Source organism: Cricetulus griseus, assembly GCF_003668045.3.
Source record: "Cricetulus griseus strain 17A/GY chromosome 1 unlocalized genomic scaffold, alternate assembly CriGri-PICRH-1.0 chr1_0, whole genome shotgun sequence".
Classification (NCBI taxonomy): Eukaryota; Metazoa; Chordata; class Mammalia; order Rodentia; family Cricetidae; genus Cricetulus; species Cricetulus griseus.
In genome coordinates, this window is record NW_023276806.1 from 147840743 (window position 1) to 147868254 (window position 27512).

At 38.5% G+C, this 27512-nt stretch overlaps 1 long non-coding RNA gene across 1 annotated transcript; it reads left to right on the top strand.

Moving 5' to 3' along the window:
* Positions 1–17736: 17736 nt before the first annotated feature.
* On the top strand, positions 17737–27486 carry LOC113832975. The gene is made up of 3 exons (XR_004772070.1): positions 17737–18807; positions 22012–23026; positions 27021–27486. It is a non-coding gene; the product is annotated as an uncharacterized LOC113832975 (long non-coding RNA).
* The last annotated feature ends 26 nt before the right edge of the window (positions 27487–27512 follow it).

Sequence of the window (27512 nt, forward strand, 5' to 3'; positions counted from 1 at the left end):
GGAAAAGACAAACCAAAAAAATTCAAGAAGTAAACAAATCTCTTAAAGAATCTAAAGAAAGCCAAGAAAAACAACCAAACAAGTGAAGGAAGCAATCAAAACAGTTCAAGGCATGAAAGCTGAAACAGACACAATAAAGAAAACACAGAACAAGGGGATGCTGGAAATAAAAAGGCTGGATAAATGATCAGGAACTAAGATGTGAGTATAACCAATAGAATTCAAGAGATGGAAGAGAGAATCTCAGTTGTTGAAGACTCGCTAGAGGATATACAGTCATCGACCAAAGAAAATCTCAAGTCCAACAAATCCCTAACACAAAATATCCAGGAAATATGGGACACCGTGAAAAGGCCAACATTGGCTATCATGTGCAAGACACCGGAGCTTGGGTAGGAGAAGCCATTTCAAAAGGTTTAAAAAGGCAACAGGAAATTAAAAGTTCTAGAGGTGAGGATGCAAGGGCTTGGCAAGGAGAAGCACCTTACAGAGGTCAACATAGGTACCAAGAGGCTAGAGGTTACTACTACTATAAACCAGAAACTTGGGTTTGAAGAGCCTTCCCCAGGAGACCATGAAGGCACCAGGAACATAGATGTTTCAGATGTGGTAGAATGACACATACTAAGAGAAATTGTAGACAAATGAATTCTAACAATGCCTCATACAGCAGGCCACTGCCTTCTGGATTGTGTAGAAGATGTTTTAAGGGCAGGCACTGGACCAATGAATGTAGATCGACCAGGGACATGCAAGGACACCCGTTAACGTCGGGAAACCCCAAGGGGGGCCTCAAGAATTCCCCCACATAAAGAAAGTTCTGGTCATTCCCAGTAGCAGTGGGAAACAATCTCTCACAGGACAAATAGTTCTTTGCATATTGTGAAAAATGATACTGCTCTAGATGGTAGTTTGAATAGTGATGAAGAATCAAATGTGACTGGACATAATGAGAAAGGCATATTTTGGCAAACTTCTATTAATGATAAAAGGCCACAGTTAAATGTGAAAATAATAAAGTTATTTCTGGCTTAGTAGACACTGGGGCAGATGTAACTATTATTACCTAAAAGTCTTGGCCTCAGAAATGACCTCTTAGAGAGGCAAATGTACAATTTTTAGGAATTAGAACTCTATCTAGTGTTCGATACAGTGTTAACTCTGTGATCTGCATTGGACTGAAAGGACAGAAAGGGATACTGAAACCCCTAAATCTCTGGGGTCATGATCTCTTACAGCAATGGAACACTCAGATTAATATTTCTCCAATGTCGGGTACAAATTATGTACAATCTTTAGATAGTAGAAAAGATCTGATAAGACGCTATGGAAAATGGTTACCAACCATCCATGCTGTACAGAAAGTACAAATGATGGACCTTCAGAGGAGCCAAAGACCCTGCCATTGAAGTGGCTTACAGATGAACCAGTTTGGGTAGGACAGTGGCCTATAACCTCTGAGAAGCTAGAGGCTTCAGAAAAGTTAGTACAGGAACAGCTAGATGCTGGACATATAGAGGAATCTACCAGTCCTTGGAATTCTTCTGTATTCATTATCAAAAAGAAGTCAGGTAAGTGGAGAATGCTGACAGACCTGAGAGCCATAAATAAGGTAATTCAACCAATGGGCTCTCTGCAACCTGGAATGCCATTACCTTCCTTAATACCTAAAGGATGGCCTATCATAGTCATTGATCTGAAAGACTGTTTTTTCACAATACCATTACAGGGAAATGATAGAGAAAAATTTGCATTTACTGCACCAACTCTTAATAATTCACAGCCAGTTAGGAGATATCAGTGGAGAGTTTTGCCACAAGGAATGGTAAATAGTCCTACTTTGTGTCAGCACTTTGTACAGTAACCTTTGGAAGTAATTCGTAAGAAATTTCCACACTCTCTTGTTTATCATTACATGGATGACATTCTTTTATCAGATTCTAATAAGGAAACTTTGGAACGTATGTTTGAAATGGTGAAGGAAGTTCTGCCTCGTTGGGGGTTACAGATTGTCCCAGAAAAGATACAAGAGGAGATTCTATTAAATATTTAGGTTACAAAATAGACTTACAAAGAATCAGACCTCAAAAGGTACAAATTAGAAGGAATCATTATCAAACTCTTAATTCTCTTCAGAAATTATTAAGGGAAATTTCTCAATTACAGATGATTATTGGTGTAGAAGGACATGACTTAAAGCATTTAAAAATGGCCCTCAAAGGTGATAAGGACCTAAACAGTCCAAGAATATTATCTGCTGAGGCAGAAAAAGAGTTACAATGGTTAGAAAACAGAATATTGGAAGTGCATGTAGATTAGATAAACCTTAATTTAGTCTGTATTCTGGTTATCTTGCCATCCAGAGAATACCCTTCTGGGATTCTGATGCAGAGGGAAGACACCATATTGGAGTGGATATTTCTGCCACATAAACAGAATAAAAAGTTAAAGACATATATAGAAAAGATTTCTGATTTGACTCTAAAGGGAAAATTAAGACTTCGTCCACTGACTGGAAAAGATCCAGCAGAAATTATAGTACCTTTAACTAATGAAGAAATTTCCTCCTTATGGAAGGATAATGAATATTGGCAAATAGCTCTTACTGATTTTGGGGGAACTATTAGCAACAATTATCCCAAAACTGACAGAATTAAATTCATAAAGAAAACATTCTGGATTCTTCCATGAATTGTAAGAAAGACTCCCATTTCTGGAGTTCTTACCTTCTACATTGATGCCAACAAATCAGGTAAGGCAGGATATAAAGCAGGTGAGGCAAGTAAAGTAGTTCTCTGTATAGAAGAGAAAGTGGGAGATACCCTTGAACAAATAGGCAAAGGAGACCACGTCCTGAACATTACACCAGTATCACAGACATTGAGATCTGCAATTAATAAATGGGACCTCCTGAAACTGAGACACTTCTGTAAGGCAAAGGACACAGTCAGTAAGACAAAATGACAGCCCACAGAATGGGAAAAGATCTTCACCTACCCCACATCTGACAGAGGGCTGATTTCCAAAATATACAATGAACTCAAGAAGCTAGCCACCAAAACACCAATCAATGAAATTTAAAAGTGGGTGCAGAACTAAATAGAGAATTCTCAACAGAGGAATCTGAAATGGCTGAAAGACACTTAAGAAAGTGCTCAAAATCCTTGGTTATCAGAGAAATGCAACTCAAAACAACCCTGAGATACAACCTCACACCTGTCAGGATGGCTAAAATCAAATACACCAATGACAATATATGCTGGAGAGGATGTGGAGAAAAAGGAATACTCCCCTCCATTTCTGATGGGAGTGCAAACTTGTAAGACCACTTTGGAAATCAGTATCGTGGTTGCTCAGGAAAATGGGAATCAGTTACCTCAAGATCCACCAATTCCTTTCTTGGGCATATACACAAATAATGCATGTCCACACAACAAGGACATATGTTCAACCATGATCATAGCAGCATGTATGTATGTATTGTTTGTAATAGCCAGTACCTGGAAGCAACCTAGATGCCCCTCAACTGAATAATGGATAGAGAAAATGTGGTACATTTACACAATGGAGTACTACTCAGCAGAAAAAAACAATGGAATCTTGAAATTCACATGCAAATGGATGGAACTAGAAGGAACCATCCTGAGTGAGGTAACCCAGTCACAAAAAGACAAACATGGTATGTACTCACACATATATGAATTTTAGACATAGAGCAAAGGATTACCATCCTACAATCCTCTTCAACAAAGAAACTAGAAAACAAGAAGTACTCTAAGGGAAAAATGCATGAATCCCACAAATGAGAAGGGCAGGAACTCCTGAGCTAATTGGAAGCATGAGGGTAGGGGAGAGGGAGCTGCCAGAATGAGAGGAGGAGAAGAGGAGAGGAGGAAATGGATTAGCAGAAATATTGTGTTGGGGGAAGAACAGAGGAGAGTAGCATGAGAGACACCATAGGTCCGAGGAGAGATCTGGCACTAGGGAGGTTTCCAGAGACCTACAAGGATGACACAAACTGACAATCTAGGCAATGGTGTAGAGGATAACCTAAATGCCCTTCCCCTATAATGAGACTGATGACTACTTTTTATGCCATCCTAGAGCCCTCATCCAGTGGCTGATGGAAGCAGAGACAGGCTCCCACAGATATACACTGAACTGAACTCTGCAACTTAGTTGCAGAGAGGGAGGAATGAAGATCAAAGGGGTCAGTACCAGGCTGGTGAAACCCACAGAAACAGCTGGTCTGTACAAGGGGGAGCACATGGAGCCCAGACTGCTGTCTGGGAGGCCAGTACAGGACTGATCCAGACCCCTGAACATGGATGTCAATGAGGAGGCCTCTGAACTCTAGGGGGTCCCTGGTAGTGGATTAGTATTTTTCTCTGGTGTTAAGAAGGGACTTTGAGAGCCCATCCCACGTGAAGGGATGCACCCTTGGCCTGGACACATGGGGGAGGGCCTAGGCCTGGCCAAGGATAATGTGGTGGACTTTGGGGAGCCCCTGTTGAGGGCCCTACCCTGCCTTGGGAGTGGATTGTGGATGGGGTGTGGGTTGGCTGGGGGTGGGGAGGGAGAGGGAGAAGGATTGACATGTGAAAAAAGCTTGTCCCTAATTTAAACTAATAAAAAATTAAAAAAAAAGATTTGTTTTAATGCATGTCTTTGCATTAGCAACTCATAAAATTTGCCTGGCTTTAACAGGTATATCCAAACTGTAGTATGTGTGGCAGGCTCTGGTGATATTTTGTTTATGATGTAACAAATAAAGCTTGCCTGAAGATCAGCACACAAAGCCAGCCACACTAGCTAGCCATAGAAGCCAGGCAGTGGTGGCACACACTTGTTGACAGAAGTTTCTGTTCTGTCCAGTCATGCAGCCTTTCATTCCCAAATAAACACACAGAGGCTTATATTAATCATTAACTGTTTGGCCGATGGTTCAGGCTTCCTATTGGCTAGCTTTCGTTTCATTGATAACCATTTCAATTAATCTGTGTATCTCCACACAGTCTTGTTTTACCATTGATGCCTGGGCCTCTTGCTTCTTCTCCAGCTACATGGCCTCTCCCTAACTCCATCTACTAACTTTCTCTGTCCCTGTTTGTATTTCTTGCCTGGCTAAATCCTTCCTGCCCATTGGCCAAAAACAGTTTTATTCATCAACCAATAAGAGAAACATATATTCACAGCATACAGAAGGACATCCCCCATCACACACTTTTAATCCCAGCACTGGGGAGACAGAGGAGGATGGAGAACTGTTAGTTCAAGACCACCCAGAGCTATGTGAAATTGATCCAGTCTAAAAGGAAATAGAGCTCACACAAAGATAATCTCAGCACTCTGGATATCATGCTTTTAATCACAGGGCTAGAGAAAAATATAAGGCATGAGGAGATAGGAGCTAAGTGCAGTCTGAGGTTCAGTGGATGGCCCCTTTGGTCTGAACATTGGTAGACATGAGAACTTTCTAGTGTCTGGCCACTTTGCTTCTCTGATCTTCAGCTTTTACTCCAATATTGGTCAACTTGATGAAGTCCATAATCCCCTTTGAAGTGAGTCTTGGTGAGAGATTGTTGGCCAAGTTGGCCTGTGGGCATGTCTGTGGAGTATTATCTTTATGGTGTTAATTGATATGGAAAGCCTCAGCCTAAATGTTAGCAGCACAGTTCCCTAGCATCCCTTCTCTCTTTGCTTTTGTATATGCATGTAAGCATCAGCTGTAAGTTCCTTCTTGTGTTCCCTTTAATGATGGACTGTTACCTGAGGGTGTAAGACTAGTAAACTCTTCTGGTCTTAAATTTTCTTTTCTCGTTATTTTATCACAGTAGTAGCAACAAAACTAGGATGTGTTGCAATGACAAGGTGTTAACATACTTGCTAGATCTTTATCAGTGTAAATGAATTGATGGTTAATTCTTTTATTTATTTTCATCTTTTTTCTTGCTTTCAATTATGTTTAAATGGATACACAAAATCTGTATGGTTTCAATCTTCATAAATATACATAGAATTATTTGATAGCCTAACATATCCTATACTGAAGAGAGCTAGTTTTAATTGAAATAAATTTATATTCTGTTGTTAATCAGTGAAGTAGACAGTCTGGGTCCATTAACTCTGGTATTTTGTGGTTATTTTCAAGTCTTCTCTTGTTTTGGGGTTTAAATTTCTATCCTGCTTCTATTTAGCATTTCTCTGTGCTCCCCATCTCTGGTTACTATATCCATTGTTGAAAGTTGGATATTGAAGGTAATATAATTCCCAACTCCAGAATTTCATTCTTTTAAATGGTTTCTTCTTTTTGTTGATGTTCACTTAGTGACGTGTCCTCATATTTTCTTTTAGATTTTAAAACATAGTTTATTTTAACTATTGGGATTTTATAATAATAATTTATTGAAGAAGACATCTCTAGGGGGCATTTTAATCTGTTTTCTGTTAGTGTAACAAAATACCTGAAATAGACCAATTTTAAGAAGGAAAGTACTTTTTCTGTAAACATTTTTATGTCCATTTGATATATAATTTCAATTAATTCTGTTGTTTCCTTCTTTAGTTTTTGTCCAAATGACCTTTACATTGAGAAAATGTGGTATTGAAATCACTTTCTAGTAATGGATTGATGTAAACTGATGTCTATAAGCCTGATAGTAGATTTAAAAAAAAATGAAATTGGGCATCCCAGAGTTTGGTGCATATATTTTTATAACATTAATTTCTTTTTGGTAAAGTGTTCCTTTGATTAGAATGAAATTCCCCTCTTAATCTTTTCTGATTAGTGTTAGTTTGAAGTCTGTTTTGCCAGTTATCAGGATAACAATGTCTGCATTCTTCCTGGTCTCATTAGATTGGAACATTTGTTTGTCTTATATTGTACAGATGGAACAGGTTATACTTAGCTATATGTATGTGCATTCATATATATATATATATATATATATATATATATATATATATATGTATATATATGTGTGTGTGTGTGTGTGTGTGTGTGTGTGTGTGTGAATGCAACAGCAATTAATAAAAAGAGGCCATGTATATGAAATAGAGAAAAGAGGAGTATATGGGAGGGCTTGGGTGGAGGAAAGGGAAGGGAGAAATGTTGTAATTATATTATAATCTCCAAAACATTTAAAAGTGAAATAAGAAAGAAGGAAATGCTTATTTTGGCTCCCAATTTCTGAGGTATCAGTTCATACTTGGCATAGTTGCTTGGTCTTATGATGAGAACAAGTGGTAAAGGAGACTGCTCACCTTACAAAAAGCAGAGAAAGGGATGAGTGTCTTTCACAGCCTTTGAGGGCATGCCTAGTGTCTTCGCTCACCTCTAACACTTCCAACTGCCTTTCAAGAATTCCATTTCATGTGTACCAACCCTTCAACATGTGAGATTCTGGAAACACTTTAAATGTCTTCAAAACTATAATACTCTACCACTGGCCACCAAGGGGCCATGTCTACCTCACAATGCAAAAGTGCATCCAGTCCAGCTTCAAGATCTCCTATCATCAATAAAGGTCTAGCCTTGCTTTAAAATCTAAGCACAACCTCTCCTCTGAGACACAAGACAAACTCACCTATGAAATTCCATAAAATCAAAAAGTAGAGTAACATTCCAAGATACAGTTGTGCCAAGTAAACATCCCTGTTTCAAAAGAAAGGAATAGCAAACACCATGAAGGAGTTGGATGAAAGCAAGACCCAAAAGTATAAATATCAAATCCTTAATGCCCTTTCTGGTATTGAGATTAATTACACAGTGGTCACCAAATCATATGAGTTCCAAAGCTGTGCTCACACAGTGTGATAAAAATATTTCTTGCATTCAAAGAAATTGAAACTTTTGATGGTCCTCACATCCAGAGTAAATAATATACCTTGAGGTCACTTGACACTTGAGATTGCTATCATATTATATACTCTGCCTGTTTGTTTAACCTGCCTTTAGATGCAGGTAACAACCAATCATACTTGTCTGGACTTCCCATGTACCCAAGATTTACAACCTAAATGGAATTTAGGATGGAATCTTTAATTATGCACTCTGCCATAGCCCCTGATCTAAGTGTAAAGTGCATGACAGTCATTTGCTGAAACCAGCAAATACAGGTTGAAGGCAATGTTATGACACAATATGCACCATAAATTGTGAACATGTCATATGGATATCGCTTGATAAACACTGATATTTGGGGTAACATTTGATATCTGGGTCAGCTGGAGTTAGTGATTTAATCCCTTGTAAAATTCTACTAAAGATTTCTATAAAATATCCTTTTTGTCCCCATTTGATGCTTTACATGCTGTTTAATTGACGGGAGAATGAAGTCCTTTGTTAGAGACAGATACGTTCAGACAGACAGACAGACAGTACCAGGTACAGACACAGATACAGAAACAGGGACAGATTCACATGACAGCCTTTAGGCAGGGACAGATTCAGACTCATCAGGCAAACAAGGAAGATGGAAGGCACCTGTAGAGTGAAGTAGAAAATTGTAATCTTGGCTCTCATTGTTAAACAACATGAATGGGGAGTGGAGGTGCTTTGATTTCTTTCCTTAATGTGACACTAGTGCATTGTTGGTGACTCTGAGTTCATTACTAATTTGTTTAAAGTGCTACATAAAGTATAGCCTTTCCTTTGTGGCCTTAGTGGTAGACAATGCCAGCTGCCTGCAGCTTCCTTTGGCAAGAATTCAATGTTACTGGCCTGTGCAATTTCCTGGTGTCTCCATTCTAACTTCAACTTTACTCTTACAGAACCACACACTGTTTACTCAGTGCACTTGTCAGGGCCTCTGACTCTATATAAACCACTTCTTCCTTTTTGCCTTTGAAATCTTAGTGGAAACATGCATGAAGCTGTAATTCTTCCATGCTTCATGTTTGCAAAACCAGCATCACATGGGCAATACCAATGCTTGTGACCAATTTGAGCAATGCTGTTACTGGAGATGTTGGGGTCATAGCTGGGTTTTGACATCCTTTTCAACTAGACTCAGCCATCTGTCCTCAGTATGCCAGCTACAAAGTAAAGTACTGTTAAAAAGCAGAAAAGGGAGATTTATTCATTGTAGCCATATTGAGAAAAGGAATAAAGATGCCTAGTGACTCTTCGCCTAATGTCTTTGATGTTCTAACATAAAATTTAGGTTTAAATAGCTTTCAACAGCTGACAAGTCCTGGTTAAGGTGTAGTCTAGGTCTTCATTGACCCATCATTGTCTCCTGCTCAGTTTCTCCTACAAAGTGAGCTAACAAAAAATCAGAACTATGTATTAGCTCCTCCTGGAAAATGAGTTCCTCCTCTACCTGGCCCTAGGATTCAGCCTTTCCCTTCTTCTAGCAAAAGATTCTTGGAGAATTTACAACTTCTTGGTAGCCATTGTTTCAAAAGTCTCAAATAGGGGGAGTGGGCATAAGTATCTGTTTAGAATGTCTTCATTCCTGCTGGGATGGCTACAGTGTCCAGGCCTTTTTGGATCACCGTTTCAGCATTCTCTGACTTTACCAATGGCTGAATATAGAGAAACAAGTCTTAAGGACACAACTCTGTGGCTGGCACCATGTTAACAGGACATCCAGAATTCCTCATCCCAAACTGAAACAGAAATGTCTACATTTTTGTACCTGTGATAGGGTGGTCTTTCTGATTTGTAGAATGTTCAAAAGGTACTTGGGATTTTCTAAACTGAGAGCCTACTATGAACATTTTTGCCAGGTGTCTGCCCTTGAGTTGCATACTCAGCCTTCTTTTTCCTTTCTGTTTTGAAGCAAAACTCTATCATGCTGTTCAGGCTCCCTGCCTTTGGAGCCAAGGACAGTCTTTTAACTTGTAATCACTTTGCATCACCCTCTCAGTAGCTTAAGTTACAGAACTGGCTTCTTTCTAGGCCCACTGATCTTTAGAAACCACATCATCTTTGGCTCCAACTTTAAAAGGAATCCTCTCTGGATAAAGAAAAAGAATCACAAAATTTTCCACTCAGATTTTTCCTCTCGCTGCTCCCCATAAGTCTAATGGAAAGGAGCCAGCAATTCCCACGGCACCACTTGAGTGCTGTGCTGCCCAGGCATCCCTTCTACCAGATTGACTAACCAGTCGCCTTTAAACTTAAGTCCCCAGAGACTAAGGGAGTGAACAAACCAAGCTATTCTGCTCCAGAATGTAACACAGGCAGCTTCTATTCCAGGTGCACAGTGCATGGCCTCATTTCCATCTGAAACTTCATAATCAGAGCCTTTACTGTCCGCATTCTCATCACCATTCTAGTTTGAACACAGACCACAACTGCCTCATCAACTATTCTCTAGCCTTTCCCAGAGGCACCCTACAAATAAATCAGAAAGGCTTTGAATCTCATGGCATGGTGTAATCAGAACAATGACCCTACTTCTTATTGCATTTCTGCATTAAGTGTCTTTCTGATGCTGGGACAACATGCCTGAGATAAATCGATTTAGATTTTTTGGGGGTGGGGTGGGGGAGGAGAGAGAGTTAGCTCAGTGGATAAAAGTACTAGCTGTGCATGGCCTCATGACCTGAGTCTGATTCAGATGTTATGGTGAGTACTTGTGACCTCAGAACTGTCACCGCTAGACAGGAAGCAGAGATATGAAAATGCCCTGAAGGCTTTCAAGCCAGCTAGCCTGTATTAAGCAACATGGCAGTAGACACAAGAGAGACCCTACCTCAACAAGGGGGAGGCCAAGAACCAACTTCTCAAAGGTGTCCTCTTCCACATACATGCTGTAGCACACATGCATAATACAACAATAAGTAAGTAAATATAATTTTAAAAGATTTACTTTGGCTAACATTTATAAGTGGCCTCAGTCTACGGTTGGTGTCTTGGTACTTTGTGGCCAATGAAAAGACAGAAAAGTCACATTAGGGGAAGAATGTGGTAAAGTATGTTGTTCCCCTATCAGTAACCTTCAAGAAAAACTGAGAGGAAATAGCCTGGGTCTAACTGTACTCTCCAGTGACACAGTATCTTCAAAGATTCTACTTCTTTTATCCCAGCTACTAAAGCTTTCACATCTTCTCACAACACCATTAGTCAATTCTGCAGCATATGAGTTCTTGAGGGACACCTATGGACCAATGCATAACAGAGAAGTTTCTACTGACTGTGTTTGTATATGAATACCCTCTGTATTGCTCTTTTGTTGTTTTATTTTGTAATTTGCTGATAAAACTAGACATGTAAGATAATATAAGCTAGTCACACTCTAGATCTGAAAGACTGCTTCATAACTTGGGACTTATTTGCCATTTTTTTTTGTCTTAAAAATCACTGCTACAATTACTCTTGGCTTATTTAATGTCTTTCTTATCTCCATCTTACAAAGTTTGTGTTCTTTGTTCTGTGTAGCTTTGGAATTCTTCTCGTTAACTTAGTGATTAGCTAATGATTAAACAGGCATTTCCTTAACAGCCTTGAACCAATAGCCAAATCTTTGCTATATTTACATTGTAGTAGATACCTTCAATGTCTTAGCATATTAAAACCTCATAAGTATTTATTCCTTGTTTGAGCAGAGCATGGGTATGAATAAAAGGTGAGAGATTAGATCTAAGGTCATCCCTGGGCATACATATAACTATTTACTTAAGATATGACGTCACTTTCCAGAGATATGTCCCAATGGGCAATTCATACCCATTTTCCTTTTCAATATATTTTGGTCAATTTCTTGTTAGCTGTAAATGGTTTTATTGCTTTAGCCACCTGCAATATAAATTCATTTCCACCTGCTTCCCTACAAATACCTTAAGGTAAGAACCATACAAAGAGAATTCTGGGCTTATATCAATGAATGCAAATCCTAAGCCTAACCTTTAATTGGGATCTAGGAGGATAAAATTGAAATACCTTTCCAGGATGGAACATTTATAAATCTACTTGCTTCCTTTATTTTCTGCTGGTGTGCTGGATATTCCAGCAACATAATTGTGAACTTGCTGACTGTCAGAGCTATTACGGAATTATGAAGACAGTGATGGAGGGAATGAGTGTACGGCAAAATGGCATGCATGATCTTTGCTGAAGTCAGCCATCTTCTCAAAACAGTTGTAAGATTTGGGTAAATTTTCAAAGTTTTAAGTAGTTAATTTAGTCAATGCTTGCATTTTCATTATTTTTTTTTGAGTGCATGTTTTTCAGGGGTTTGTTTTAAATTTTTTATTCCAACATCCTGATGTGCCTTCACTTATGTTTCAGTAGTATCTTAATCTTCTAAAATAGATTTATTCTATTCCACATTGTCATTGTCTACATCACATTGATTTTTCTTCAAGGAATAGCCACAATGTGTATGCTTCAATAGCCAGAATTGGTGAGGTTACTTTTCTACATGTTCTTCTTTGTTTCCCTTTCCTTATACTCAATCCATCACTAAGTGCACATAATTCTTGTCATGTTCTTTACATTTGCCCACTTTGCTGCATCTTCAGAGCAAACAGCATGGTGGAAGTTCTCATTATCAGACTCCTCAATCCCCTAATAACCTCTGACCTGCCTGAACCCACACCAGCCTTGCCTACCATTTGGACACACCGTAGACCATGAGGGCTTTTATAAAGCACGAAAGTGGTCTTTTATTCTTTCTTTTACTTTTCAGTGCTTCCTGTTTTCTTAAGAGAAAGGTAAGCAGCCATACTCCCATCTTTAATGCTTGTTGATGGTCTCAAGTGTCTCTTCCATAAAGTATTACTGTGGTGATATTTTGTTTATGATCTAACAATAAAGCTTGCCTGAAGATCAGAATGCAGAGCTAAGTCACTAGTTAGCTACATACCTAGTTAAGAACTGAACCATTAGTTAGCCACACATACACCCACTAAGCCACTAATTAGTCACATACCTAAACAAGTTAGCCATGCAGAACAGGCAGTGGTGGCACACACCTTTAATCCCAGCACTAGGGAGACAAAGGTAGATGGATCTCTGTGAGTTCAAGGCCACCCTTGGCTACATGAGTATGAATCAGTCTAAAAGAGAAACAGAACTCACACCTTTGATCCCAGCACTTGGGGTGACACATCTTTAATTGCAGTACTAGAGGAACAAAAGGCAGGAGCTCAGTGAAGTCTCAGGGTAGTCTGAGGTTTGGTGGAAAGCATTGCAGTCTGCAGTCACTCTGAGGACAGGATTCTCCTCTTTGATCTTAGCATTGGTAGAGGTAAGAACTCTCTAGTGGCTTGGCTGCTTTGCTTTTCTGATCTTCAGGCAAGGTTTATTTGTTAGATCATAAACAAAATATCACCACATATTACCTTATATATTTCCTTCTAAGATTATTTCCTTCCTCACATAGAGGCCTTTTAATTTTAGCTCAGGTATGGATCCTTCAGGAGCCTATCCAAGATTTCTCATTGAACAACAGAGCACCATCCACTTCCTTTTCTACATTATTTTTTAAGCAGTTTCACCTTGGTTTACATGACTACTTAATTATTATCAGTCTAGTAGATTGGGCTTTTAGTTTTGTATGGGCACAGACTGTGATATTCATGACAGTTCTGGCCTCAGAGTATTTGAACAATATCTGATGCAAATGCAGAGATCAATGAGTGTTTGTGAAATAGGATATTAGTAATGAACTGTGTCCAGGCTACCCTGAGACAAGCATAGTCAGTCAATGGAACCTGTCTGTTGGCTCAGTTCTCCATTGGTATTTTCCTCTCCATTGACAGAAATTTCAGGAATAGCTCTTTTTTGTTGATCATTCCAAACAATGGTGTCTGGCAGAAGCACACATGCTTAATTTGTGTGCTCAATTTGAACTAATCAGCATAATCTCATTTTGAAAATTATTTTGCCAATTACAGTACAATTACAGATGGTGCTGATTTTCTGTTCAATTGCATTGTATAACACTGGAGGAAACTAATGAATATTTTCTATTTAACATACATCTCAGGTCTACTATTATAGGATACATAGGTTAAACCACTTTTAAAAAATAATCATGATCTATGTGAAGACTAGCAGTGTTCTTAAAATATATATTTTACAACCGTCTCCCACATATGGAGGGCCTGGTTCAGTCACCTGGAGTCTCTACCTCTGTTGGTCTAGAATTCATGAGCTAGCTTGTTGGAGCCCATTCCCTATTGTGGGATGTCATGCTCAACCTTAATGCATGGGACAGGGTCTTGGCCCTGCCCCAACCTATTGTGTCAAACTATGTTGACTCCTCAGGAGAGCTCTTACTTGTGAGGATGAGTGGACTGGGGATGGACTGGGGGGGTGTTGAGGGGGACTGGGAGGAGGGGTGGTAGGGAGAACTGTAACTGGAATGTAAAATGAAATTTAAAAGAATTAATATATATGTATTTTATACATGTGTATACGTAATATAAATATATACATATACATACACACACAAACACACACACACACACACACACACACACACACACACACACACACACACACACATATATATATATATATATATATATATATATATATATATATATATATATAAAGTCAGGGTGACTTTCGAACCTGTTCTATTATGCAGGAGAAGGTTTGAAAGTATTGGTCTTTGGTTAAGTATATTCATAACAATGTGCCATTTGGTGGGCATACCATTAGGTTCCTGAGTGTTTGAATTGCTTGCTTATGTTTCTGTAGATCAAATGAAGATCCATCTCTTTGTTTCTGACAATAGAGGGTTAGGGTGCCAATGATACCCTGTCCTGACAGAACATGACACAGTCTCATACAGTATCAGTTTCCCTTTTAGAAAGATTGCTGGCATACTTAATTGGCTTAGAATTGGCACTTTATGTATGTCCTTGTGGATAGCAGCTTTGTATGACTTCATGTAACTTTTTAAAGCTTTCAGACTTCAGCTGTGCTTAGGATGAACTGTGTGTCAATTTTCGTTTTATTCTTGGCATAGAAATGTCCTTGTTTTATGAGCCACACATTTTCTACCAGGCAGTAACTATTTCTTTGAAATACTTTGCTTTAAAATGTGTTTTTTTTTCCTTTAAACACAGGAATTTCCTCTTTCTTATTCTGATTTCCCTCCAAAATACTGATGAACTGTCATTTCATTGTATTGCTCGATACGATTTCCCAGAGGTTGTACTAACACTTTGTTGCTTTTGAGTTGTTTCCAAAACACAATATTTGAATTAACTGTGTCCCCAGTAGATTTTGCCCTTTGACTATCCCCATTTCTCCTTTTATACTGTTATTATGCAGAGCTTCTGAATTACTTTAATGTATCCAGAGCATGGCTGTCATTTCTCACTATTTTTATCTTTTCTAGAAATCCTTGCATTTTTAGGATAGGAGCCCATTAGTAATAAATGGGAAGAGGAAAGAAGTGAAATGTTGTCCAGCTTGTTGTTCATTTCATCTTGCTTTTTTAAAGTAACATAAATTTTACCTCAAAATATGGAAGACACACCTGCCTAGGCCCAATACATTTCAGGTGTTTTATGCCAAAACTTAAAATAAACCTTTGATTTTAGAATAGTTTTATATTTACTGACAGATTTAGATTACAGAAAACAATAGATTTTAATCTACCTCATATTTACCATTTCCTATTATTAGTGTTTTGTATTTGTATGGTACGTTTATTACAAGTCACAAGATATCATTATCTAAAATGTGTTAATTATTCCTCTACTGCAATGTTCTCAAGCCAACGTTGTGACCCCTTTGCAGGGATCAAATCACCTTTTTTACAGGGGTCACTTAAGACCATTGGAAAACACAGGTATTTATATTACAATTAATAACAGTCTACCTTGGTTATCATTCCTAGAGCCTTCATCCAGTAGCTGTTCAAAGCAGAAACAGGCACCCACAGCTAAGCACTGAACCATACTTCTTGAATCTAGCTGTGGAGAGGGAGGAGGGATGAGCAAAGGAGCCAAGATGGTGCTGCAAAAACCCACAGAAACAGTTGACCTGACTACTGAGAGCATGGAGACCCTAGTCATAAAGCTGGGGAAACAGCATTGGACCAAACCAAGCCCTCTGAATGTGGATGCCAGCTAAGAGGCCAAGACAGCCAATGGAACATCTAACAGTGGAGCCAGTCTTTAACCTTAGAGTACAAATGGACTTTGGGAGCCCATTCCCTATGGAGGGTTACTGTTGCACCCCAGATGAGGCAAGGAAGGCCTAGGCCCTCCCCCAAATGATATGACAGACTTTAAAGGTCCCTGGTGGATGGCCTCTCTATGCCTGGGGAGGAGTTGGGGGATGGTTTGGGGGGGGTTGGATGGGACAAGGGAGGATGGGAAGGCAAGGGAATGGGGGGATGGATATATAAATATGAGTAGTAATTAAAGAATTGAAATAAAAATGCAAAAAGGAACTGTTGAGTAAAAAAAAAATAACAGTAGCAAATATAAAGAGTCATGAAGTATCAATGAAAATGTTCATTAACATCAGAGAACCCAGGTGCCAAGGGTACCATTTTTACACTTCAAATAACTCACCATAGTAGAACTCCTTTATCAATTTCTTCCAGAATGCTAGGTGTGAGACAACTTTCCTAGTTTTGAAGGACTTTGGCAGTTTTAAGTGTTGTGTTGTTTAACTTGTGTTGTTAGCTTTCCATTAACAAAACACAAAAGTACACAGCGGGGTGGGGCGGGGGGCGGGGGTGAGAGGGTGCAAAGGAGTGAAGATTTGTTTTTGTTTTGTTTTGTTTGTTTCATGATTCATGGTATCAGGGATTTCAGTTCATTGTCAGCTGGTTATTTTCTCATAAACATTCATGAGGCAGAAACATGAAGGAAGAGGAGTAGGTGGTGAATCACTCACTTTGTGACAACCAAGAAGAGCAAGAGAGTGAGGAAATTAGCCAGGGAGAAAGTGCACATTTCAAAGAAATGTCCTTAGTGACCTATCTCCTTCTCTGTGTCCCTACCTCCAAAAGTTTCTGCCACTTCCCAATAGTACTACCTACCAGAGGACAAGCCTGCAATAGAGAAGTCATTGGGAGATGTGTTAGATTCAAACTTTAACAGGTATTTTGTAGACTGTTTCTTAATCAGGATTTTTCTAATATTTTTTTCTGTTGAATAAACCTGGATTATGTATTTTGTGGAGAAAGACCACAAGCATAAAGTAGCTATCTTATCACATCATTTCAAGAGTGTTGTGGAAATTACTTTAACTATGTAAAGATGTGTTCCATTTGTTTATACTTCATTTCTTTAATTATGCAAAGGTGTGCTGCATTTATTTCATCTTGCCTGCCTAAGGCACCTGATTGGTTTAATAAAAATCTGAATGGCTAATAAGTAGGCAGGAGAGGGATAGGCAGGCCAGAATCCAGGCAGCTGCCAGTCAGATACAGAATAGATATACAGAAAGGAAAGAAGGAAAGAAGGAAGAAGGAAGAAGGGAGGACAGATGGATAGACAGAAATGAAGGAAGGAAGAAATGGTAAAAGCCTCTAGGCATAACATATATAAAGAGAAATAGATTTAAATAAGAGCTAAAATAAGGCTAAACATTTATAATTAACTAGTAAGTCTTTGTGTCGTGATTTGGGAGCTGGTTGGTGTCTCAAAAGAAAAAGCCTGGTACAAGTCACAAATATGTACTGTCAGCCTAGTTCTTTTTTTTTTTTTTTTTTTTTTTTTTTGGTTTTTGAGACAGGGTTCCTCTGTGTAGCTTTGGAGCCTATCCTGGCACTTGCTCTGGAGACCAGGCTGGCCTCCAACTTACAGAGATCTGCCTGCCTCTGCCTCTGCTGGGATTAAAGGCTTGCAACACCAACGCCCAGCTGTCAGTCTAGTTTTTATGTTAGCCTTTATTGTCTGACTGAGGTAGTGTCTGCTGGATTTTTCAACTGCGAAGTTACTACTTTTTCCAATCTGCTGTAGTCATTATAAGTGAATGACCATGCACAGTTCAGACATAAGTAGACAGTTATGATTCATGTTCCAAACGTTAGACAGGCTATATAAATGATTTCAGATTTCTGTACTGAAGTGTGTCTGGTATCTCCATTATTTCTTTAATCAGGCATCTCTTTACATTAGCATGGATTCATGAAGATGTATTTGTATTTTGAGTTAGAACCCTATGTGTTTAAGCATTTCTTACCTTTCTCAACTTGGTCCAGCTTTGGCTCCTGGGAAGGTTGTCATTTGTTTCTTTTGTCTTATTGTTATGCCTATGTTCATATTTGGTGTTTATTTTTCTGGTTTGTGGCATACTGCTAGCCAAAATCTGAGTATTATGTACTCTGTGATGTATTTTAAGCTAAAGGAAAAAGGAGAGATATGTCTATCGTTTTTTAGCATACTCTAAAATGGAGGTCAGCAAATATTTCCTGTAAAGTGCCAAATGCTCATTATCATACATTGTGTAGCCTTAGGTTTCTGTCTCTATAACTAAGCAACTTCAGAAGTAGATGAAGCAGCCAGAGTTAGAAGGTAAACAAATGGATGGATGCTGCTATGTTACAATATTTACAACTTTCCTTATGAATTATTTGTGTGTACATGGGGGGAACTAAAAGAACAAAAGATGAAGATAAGGATGAGAGAGGAGGGGTAAATTAGGGGCAAATAAGCAGACAGTGAGGGAGGAAGGGAGGGAGGGAAGAGATGGGGAGGATTAAGGGTTATAGGTTTAATAGAAATGTTCTGATTTTAGAACTTAAATGCTATTATTTTGCTCTCTCTCCCTGTCCATGACTCTTCAAATTACATCCCAGGAGCTACATGTATTTCTTTGTCCAGCATTCAGAAAGTAATAGACTGTCTCAAGTGTGTACTGATCTGATATCCCAAGAGGTGAGACTGTGACAATGATGGTGATTGTACATGCTGCACTTGAATATCAAATCTTTATTTGTATTCATGTTTTGTGCCCTTATATGCTCTAGTTTATTAATGCAAAGATAAACCTACCCAAAAGCATACTTTCTAAAAATGTTGCAGAAAAAAGAGTTGTTTAAAGTACAGATATTCTAGCTAACAGGTTCAGTGCCCAGCTATTTATAGGTCTAACTGCATAACAAGGAGCCTGCTATCTGGAAGCACAAGCCAGCATAAAGGTGACAAGTTCAGCAAATGTGCTCTCCAGAGCCTAACTCGGGAAGACAATGAAGAATGATGGACATAACCATTTAAAAACACAATGAAACCCATAAAAAAAGAAAGAGGGGAATCAGAATCAAAGAGAATTGAACAGACTTATCACCATGATGATGCTAATTAAATTCACTGTTATGACAAATATACTCCCTCTTCTCAATACTGATTTTTCTAGAACATTCTCTGAACTGTTTTCCAGTTCTAAGTCCTCACAATCACAAATTCTCTTATAAATGTATATTTTAAATATTGACTATATTGACCATGTGCCTGTACCCAGATAGACCAGCTATTAGAATCAAACTACCTTTGCTTCGCTGTGAGACAATGTTGTCTGTGGGGTATATATTTTCTCCTTCAAACAGTTATTAGTCATGGCTAATCAATAAAGAGCTGAAGAGATAATGTGCTAAAGGTAAATCACACAATATTTCTAGACAAGTTTGCTTCGCAGCACAGAAGGACTCTCCTGTTATTGATTGTACATCTTTCTAATTGTCCAAAAATCTGTATTCCAAAATGTCAGCCATCATAGACTTACTTCAAATGAACTAAATCTCTCCTCCCATTAGGCTATTGATTGGAGATGAAGATAAACCTACAGGGGAGTTAAATGAAACCAGTTCGTGTAACTGCTAATCACCCCTATATGCACTTCTAGGATAAGGAAAAAGTCTGTGTGGAACAGGCTGGGAGACATAGATTGCAAAAGCAGGGTAGGGAGGTTATGCCGAGAGAAGTTTCAGTTCCTGGAAAGTGTTTCTGAGGGTATCACAATACTGTTGCAATGGATATTGACAACAGCAGAAGCTCCTGTGTGCAGTCTGAAGGACACAAACTAGGTATTTCAGGTGAAGGGTAATTAGTTACAAAAGAGAACAGAATACAGGTATTGGCCCAGAGCTGATATTATCCCAGGCTTAGTCCTGTTGGGCCATTACTTGGCTGGAGACTGTCTCCATGTAGTAGCATTGCCGGAGCACATGGGAGCTAATACTTCTCTATGCCAATACTACATCTGTCAAAAGGCTTGCCATGGAAGGGACACAATGTTATGATTTTCCCTTCTTTCCATTCTCAGAGCAAATCAAAAATGACATGTAGTCTGCAAGCCATCACACCTATAACTTAAAGATGAGCATGGAAAGGAAGGCACAGAATTTATAACTCAAGTTTTTGAAGTATTTGTCTAAGTACATGAAAGCACACGACAGATATAAACAGACAGATAGCCCTCCAGGAAGATAGATAGATGACAGTCTCTCAGTTTTCCCTACAATCTTTGTGGCAGAAAAGCTTTATTCCATATTTTAATGAATGGGAAACTGAAGCATAAATAGTTTTGTTATTTGAATAAATTCCCATAAAGGTGGAATTAGGACTTAATCTCAGGACAATATGAATACAGTGTTCATCTTTCGAGTACTATGTTACAATTCAACAAGCACTGATATTCTGTGCTCTCAATTCCTCGACTGAAGGAAAAAAAATCCAACCCTTTTCAGGGTCTTCTCCAAATGTTTTTTGATGTGCATCTACTTAGCTGTCTCCGAGAATTGATGACACTCATTTGCTTGTTACTGGCCAAGATGGACCTGCATCTTTAGTACTCAACAATGAAAATAAATAATTCCACATTTGTTTAGTTTTCCTAGTCATCTTCCCTTAAGGTATTGATGTTACCATTAGAAGGATCTTAATTCCTAAACAATCACTATTCTGCTCTTCTTGTGTTCATGACTAATACAAATACCTCACCCTCAAATGGAACATATCCCATATCCTTGCTTTAATTTCATGTAACACCAGTAAAGAAAAGGCTATAATTACCTGGCCATAATTTAATCAGGCCCAGAGAAACAAAGGTCCATTCTTGAGTGACACACACACACACACACACACACACACACACACACACACACACACAAACTTAGTTTCTGGCCTTACTCTACATAGCTGGGGCTAGGTGATGGCTACCTACCAGAAATGACTCTGAGTCTGTATGTATCACAGTCCTTGCTGGCAATACGTGCTCTAGTCAGTGAGAACATCCTTTCTCCCATTTGAATTCCAGATGGGATTTCTTAGATCTTATTTTATTTCTCTTACAAATGAGAAGTCTCCAAATATTGGGGTGCAAGGCGATGGCAATATACCCACCGCCCTCCAAGCTCATCAGGTCCTCTAAGAATTCACATTGGTTTGATTTATATTTACTACCAATAAGATTCCAGACTGTGCAATTAGTTTTAACCTTTAGAAAACTGTTCAACTGTAAATGATTTTTGTCCAGTTGAGATGCAAATGATTCTATGTGATAGAAAAAATAAAAAATACCCAAAGGTCATTTCTTATTGTCTAGATACTAGAGGACATTAACTGGTTTGGTATTTAGTTTAGCAGTGTTCTCAACACTTTTATCTTTCTGTGAGTATACATACTTTTGTAATCCTTGTAACATGTTGAACCAGTTTGACCTTTGGCATAATTCCTTATTAAGATTTTAACATGCACAAGGCAGGTTTTTGTGTTCAGATGACTTATAGCACTTACTTTTAGGAAAGTATACTTTGCCACCCCAAATGATGAGGTGCCAAGAAAATGTCCATTCACCTTATAAGCATAGCTCAACATCAAGTTTACTACTGCTATCTGTGTGGTATGGAGACTTAAAAATGTAGGTACATACTGTATGACTACATGTTATAAACTGAGATTACAGGCTATTAAGTGAAATTCATTGCATACCTCTCCCTTGACCATTATACTAGTTACCTTGAAAAAATGTTTTAAGCACTATATATTTACTGACTGCAGACTCAAAACATATTCAAGATTTATAAATATTGAAACTTCAAATTCCTTATACAAAAATTAAAATATCTTTATTTTATTTTAAAGGTCACAGATCTTGTCCACTCTGGTCAAAGGTCAAAGAAGAATTGTATCCTTATGGGAGAGTCTCAATAACTTAGTATTTCTTGTGGAAAATGTTTTACGTTTTTTAGCACAGAATTCAGAGATTTCAAAAATCCCTTATAAGATAGAGCCAATTGTCAAAGTACCATCTTCCTCAGCATCTTTTGAATTCAGAGTATGGCTTTTACATTCATCTTTGAGAAACTTCTGTTATTTTCCTTAACTCCTCTTGTGTGTTTAATTTTTGCAACACATGATTGAAATTATAGAAGCAAAGCACTTCTATTATTTGTCTGAGAATCATTTATATATAAGGTGTCATTTAGTATTTATTTTGATATTTGGAAGACTATTTTCCAAATATTCAAATTGTCCAGATAGATGGAAGACAGCTATCTCCATGGACATATATCTTTGTGCTATGCAGACCTGAGTTTAGATTCCTAGAATTCAAACAAGGTCTGGTCTGTGGCAGCACACATGTGTTTCTTCAGTGCTGGGTAGGGGTTGGGGGTGGGCACATCTCTGTAGCCAACTGGTTAGCTAGTTTAACTGAACTTCTAATCTTTAGGTTCAATGAGATATCCTGTTTCAAAAAACAAGAAGGTTGAAAACAACAGAGGATGATACAGATCATTGACTTCTGATCTCCCCACTTCAGAATGTACACCAGCATATACATGTACACAGACATGAGCTCTCACACACCCACACACATGTACACAGGCACACACATGAAAACTGTTTCCACTGTTTCTTTGTAGCACTTCAAAGAGAACCTAAACATATCATGACAAATCCTAACTTTTTAGTAATAGTTCTGGAATATTTTTTTTCAATGAAAAAGTAATGAGTCCTTTTTTATTGCAGTTGCTTAACGTGCTAACCCCATAAGCTCAGGCCTTTCATCCATCCATCACAGCAGACGGCTGGGGAAAGACCCTGAGAAACCATGGGACCGAGATCTTATAGGGTAGCATAAGGGGAGTGTCTAGAGGTATGTACAGTCTCAGGATTGGTGTGCCTCCAGGCTTGGAGGGTTTGCCCTGTATTGATTGGTCAACTGGTTGTTATGGCCCATGGGCCCTCGTAGGGCAGTTGCTATGCTCTAGGCATCATTGCTGCTCCCTTGTCAGTAAAGCACACGCAGAGCCGTAAAGCATAGCCCCGCTAGATAACTACTAAGTGGTTCCTTGCCATGAGGTGGGCATCTGACCTCCTAGTGACCAAGGCAAGTTCAGGCAAGCACGTGCTAGCCTGTTATGGCTGTCAAAACTGTGGTTGGTCCCTTCATTACCCGCTTCTCAAAGTACCTGTGAGAGGACTCAATCCTGAGGCCTCCCTGTTAGGAGCTCAAAGAGGTGTTAACTGGCCCAACTATTTTTTTAATATTTGTATTAAATCACTCATCTGCTAGTTGCTGTCCAACCAGGTGCCTCTGTGAGTGTTTGCTATCATATCCATATTTAGTATAGAAAGCAATGTCTAGTAGAAATATGTGACACATACAGCATTTGGAACTTTTTTTCACAATTCAAAGAAACAAAAATGAAAGGTGAAATTAAATTTAATGTATTATATTCTAAGATAACCAAGATAATGTATAAACATGTAATCAAGATAAAACATTATTGATATTAAATCTATGGAATTTCTTGTTATTTGGCCTATGAGTATCACTTTTAATAGTATTTGATCTATACTAATCTATGTTCTGGAGCAAATTTAATAATAAATAGTGGTTTCACCTTCCACCAGTGACTAGTACAAGTGACTCACATTTTGAAGGTGTCTTTGAAACTACAAGTTGAAATAACAAAAAGCAGAACAGTACTCAGTGTTCTTGGTATTAGCAAAATGGTATCAGCAAAACTTTATTACATACCTGAGAGAAGGGACCTGGCATGTTCATTTATCATACCTCTCACCTGTCACTACACAGTTTTACCTTTTGAAGGAAGGTTCAAGTCCACTTTCCTCATGAACTTAATGACAGTTCTTGTTGAATGAAGGACAAGGCTGATAGGAGCTCTTCTTGGGCCCTGATCAGTGTTTATGAAATGTGAAGGACTCACAAGTGGATTCCCAAGGAGAGCTCAGATGACTGTGCCCTAAGTGTCTGTAACTCAGGTCCTTTATGAATGATAAAACAAATATAAAAAAGGAAAGGAAATATGACTGCTCTTCGGTATGGTGGAGAAGAAGGTTTATTTGTTTAAAAGGGAGGCATCGTAAGAGGCAGGGACATCTGAGAGAGTCCAGAGTGGACATGGCAAGGAAGCTACAGCATGTGGGGATTGAGGGGTGGGAGAAAGAACCAGGTGCAACAGAGGCTGGGAGGTCCAAAGGGACAAAAAGAGCAGGTAACCGACATGGTTGGATTATCTAGGGAAGAGAGTGGAGAGTTTAAGTTAGAGGGTGGGTATGCCTTCCAGGAGGGCCCTGTAACAGGGACTGAGGGATGCAGCTGGGACCTGGCAGCCGGGTTCACTTCCACATATTAAGTAGGCACCTCAGCCATTTCTTCAAGGTTTGAAACCTAATACTTTATTTCACGAGCAACTGATTAAACAAGAATACTCATTCAGCCTTAGAGAAGACAGGTAGTGCTGGACAGCCTGCTAAAGAGAAAAGAGGGTGGGGGAGATTGATTTTGAACAAAAGAAAGTACACAGAAATAAAGTTCTTAATCAAAAGACTCAAATGGAGGCAGCATGCACTCTTGCTTTGTGTATTACTAAATACCTATAAAATCTTCTCCAGCCATGTAAACTATGCTCCAAAGTGTGAACGGGATTACACCACTTTATGTCAGCCCATTTCCAAGATCCACTCTCTAATTTTATCTGACATTTTTCAAAGCGGTAATCTGAAATGATTAATGTGAGATTGTTCTAAGGGGTTCATTTGTAGAAGCAAAATTTAAGCCACATCTGCTCCTTCCAGCTATTATTCTAGTTGCTGCTGGTAAACATACACAGTCTGTGCTTTTGGTCTTTTAAAATGATGTGTCATCTTCTGGATTATTTATTTGTCTTGGTGAAAATATTACTGTAGATAAGGTGCACCATGAGCAAGCACAGAAGGAACTGTTAGACAAATGGTCTTAGCATCCATTCCCAGAGCTATTTCTCCAGGGTAATTTGAATTAAATTCAATTCCCCATATTAATCTGCATTCGTTTTCTGACTATTGGTGACCTTGAAACCATGAATAAACACAACTCAACTTCGGGGTTGGTCTCAGCTGGAACTCCCCTTCAAAAATGTGCTAAAGCCACGGGGGCAAAACAAAACAAAACAAAACAAACAAACAAACAAACAAACTCAGTTACAGTCACATAACTGTAATCCTCACAATTGTCCCTATGGCACACAACTGCCTATTCTGATGGCTGGATCAATGGATTGTCTGTGGCTTCTGATAACTGACATCATTGTTCCTCTTTATTTAGGGGTGAACTAGGGAATTGAATAACATCATTAAGATTGAAAAACCAAAATGGCTTTTAGAAATGAATGCTAAGCATGTAATTTGTTAGCTCTAGACAGTCATTGACTTAAGCAGAATAAGACATTGTGTTTTTGAGCTTAGGCTCAAGACTTACAAACACGTGGCAGTGAATCATGACTCGGATGACTTAATTCAGTAATAAAAAATAATGAAGTGGGGAGGACAAAGTATCAGGTACTATTTTTGAATAACCTTAATCATCAGATACAATAATTTTCTGTTTTCCTTATTGAAACTCTTATGAGGTTCTATTTAACTAGGAGGTAAACATCTCATTCTGTAGCTCCTCAAAACAATGTCAGTCAAACTCACATGAATATATAAATACACACACACACACACACACACACACACACACACACACACACACATACGCGCACACATATGCACACACATTCTCCTAAGTACTTCAAAGTATGTTCATATGTATTATCACACTGGCTTCCCAAATAGCCCTAGAAAGCACAGTGGGGTTGTATGTATCACTTCCTTAGAAACAGGATATGAAAGAACAATAGCTTTTGGGAACAGACGCAACCACAAATTGATTTATGGCTTTAATTCCCTATAAAATGAAATCATGCTTAGTTTACAGTTTATTTTTTATAAATATTGCTTCCCCGATGTTGTAAAGGTAATATTTATCACGTTGGACCTTATCTGATAATTGTAAAATGTAGTGGGTTTTTTTTTTCCCAGTTACTCCAGAGACTCATTTTATTTTACAAAATACAATCCATCTAAGAAAATAATGACCAAATGATGTGTACCCAAATTCTAATAGAATTTTGATCAGCAATTAACTAATGGGGAAATTTCAATCATTTCTGCATATGCATGAGCATCCGAGTAATTAATTTATGGATAAATGTCAGCAACGCAATTCACATTTCCTGGTGAGGCTTTGCTATTCTGAACATACTTCACATAATCATTCACTTTCAAATGTGTCATATTGAAAGGTTTCATGAGGATGTAAAACGGCTCATATACAATTCAAATTACTTTCATAACCTTGGTTCAAATCAAAAAGTGTGAGGGGGAGAGTCCAATATATTTTAGTTACAGATGAAACACAACAAAAGCCTAGACAATAAATAAGGAACCTCAAAACCCTTGTGTTAATAAACTGACTGATCTTGGAAGGCTGGCCTTGGGGAACAGTTATTTATGTCATCACCTAAAGGGGTTCCCTAGGAGACTTTCAACTCAGGTACCGGTATTTGCCTTTTCTCCAATCCCTTTCCAGCATTTACACTATTTTCTTTACTGACACATACATATTATATTTTCTTTTTCAAGAATCTGATTGAAGGTGGCAAAAATCCTTTGTTTATTTTGCTCCCTCTGCTCCTTTAAAGACGAACACAGTTTTGTATAATTCGCATATGTTTAAAACATGTATTGTTTCTCTCTCTGGAAATTAAGTGCTTGGTTAGTTAAATATGCACCAAAAGAGGTGATGGCTCTCTTCTCAGGTCTGCAGACTACCCTCCTGTACTGATTAGTTGAACAGACTGCAGCTGTGGAGCCTCCAGGTCTGTGGCCTAGCAAACACAACAGAAGGACTAAGAATGTGACATGAGACTATGTAGAAGGACAGAGACCAACGCCTAGGTAAGTGTGCCATTCTGACTTTGAAGGGCACAGAAATGAAACTTTCCAAAATCTTGTCTGAGGAATATGTACGTGTAAGATTCTATAGAAACCTGGTTACCTTCTCCTTCCTCCTTTGGACTGTATATGTCAGTTTAAGAGCCCTGGTTTGCCTTAACATGTGTGGGAGGTGAAGAGGATTTAGTTTCCAGTACAAAGAGGCTCAAGAACTGCCCTCTCACACAGATGAGAAGCTCAAACTCAGTGTTTGAGGGTTGTTGACGGTTTGCATTGCACTTAGCTTCAAGACACTTGAGCTTCACCTGGTTGACTCTTTTTAAATTTGGTTTTGATAAGAATAGTTCTTCTTTGCC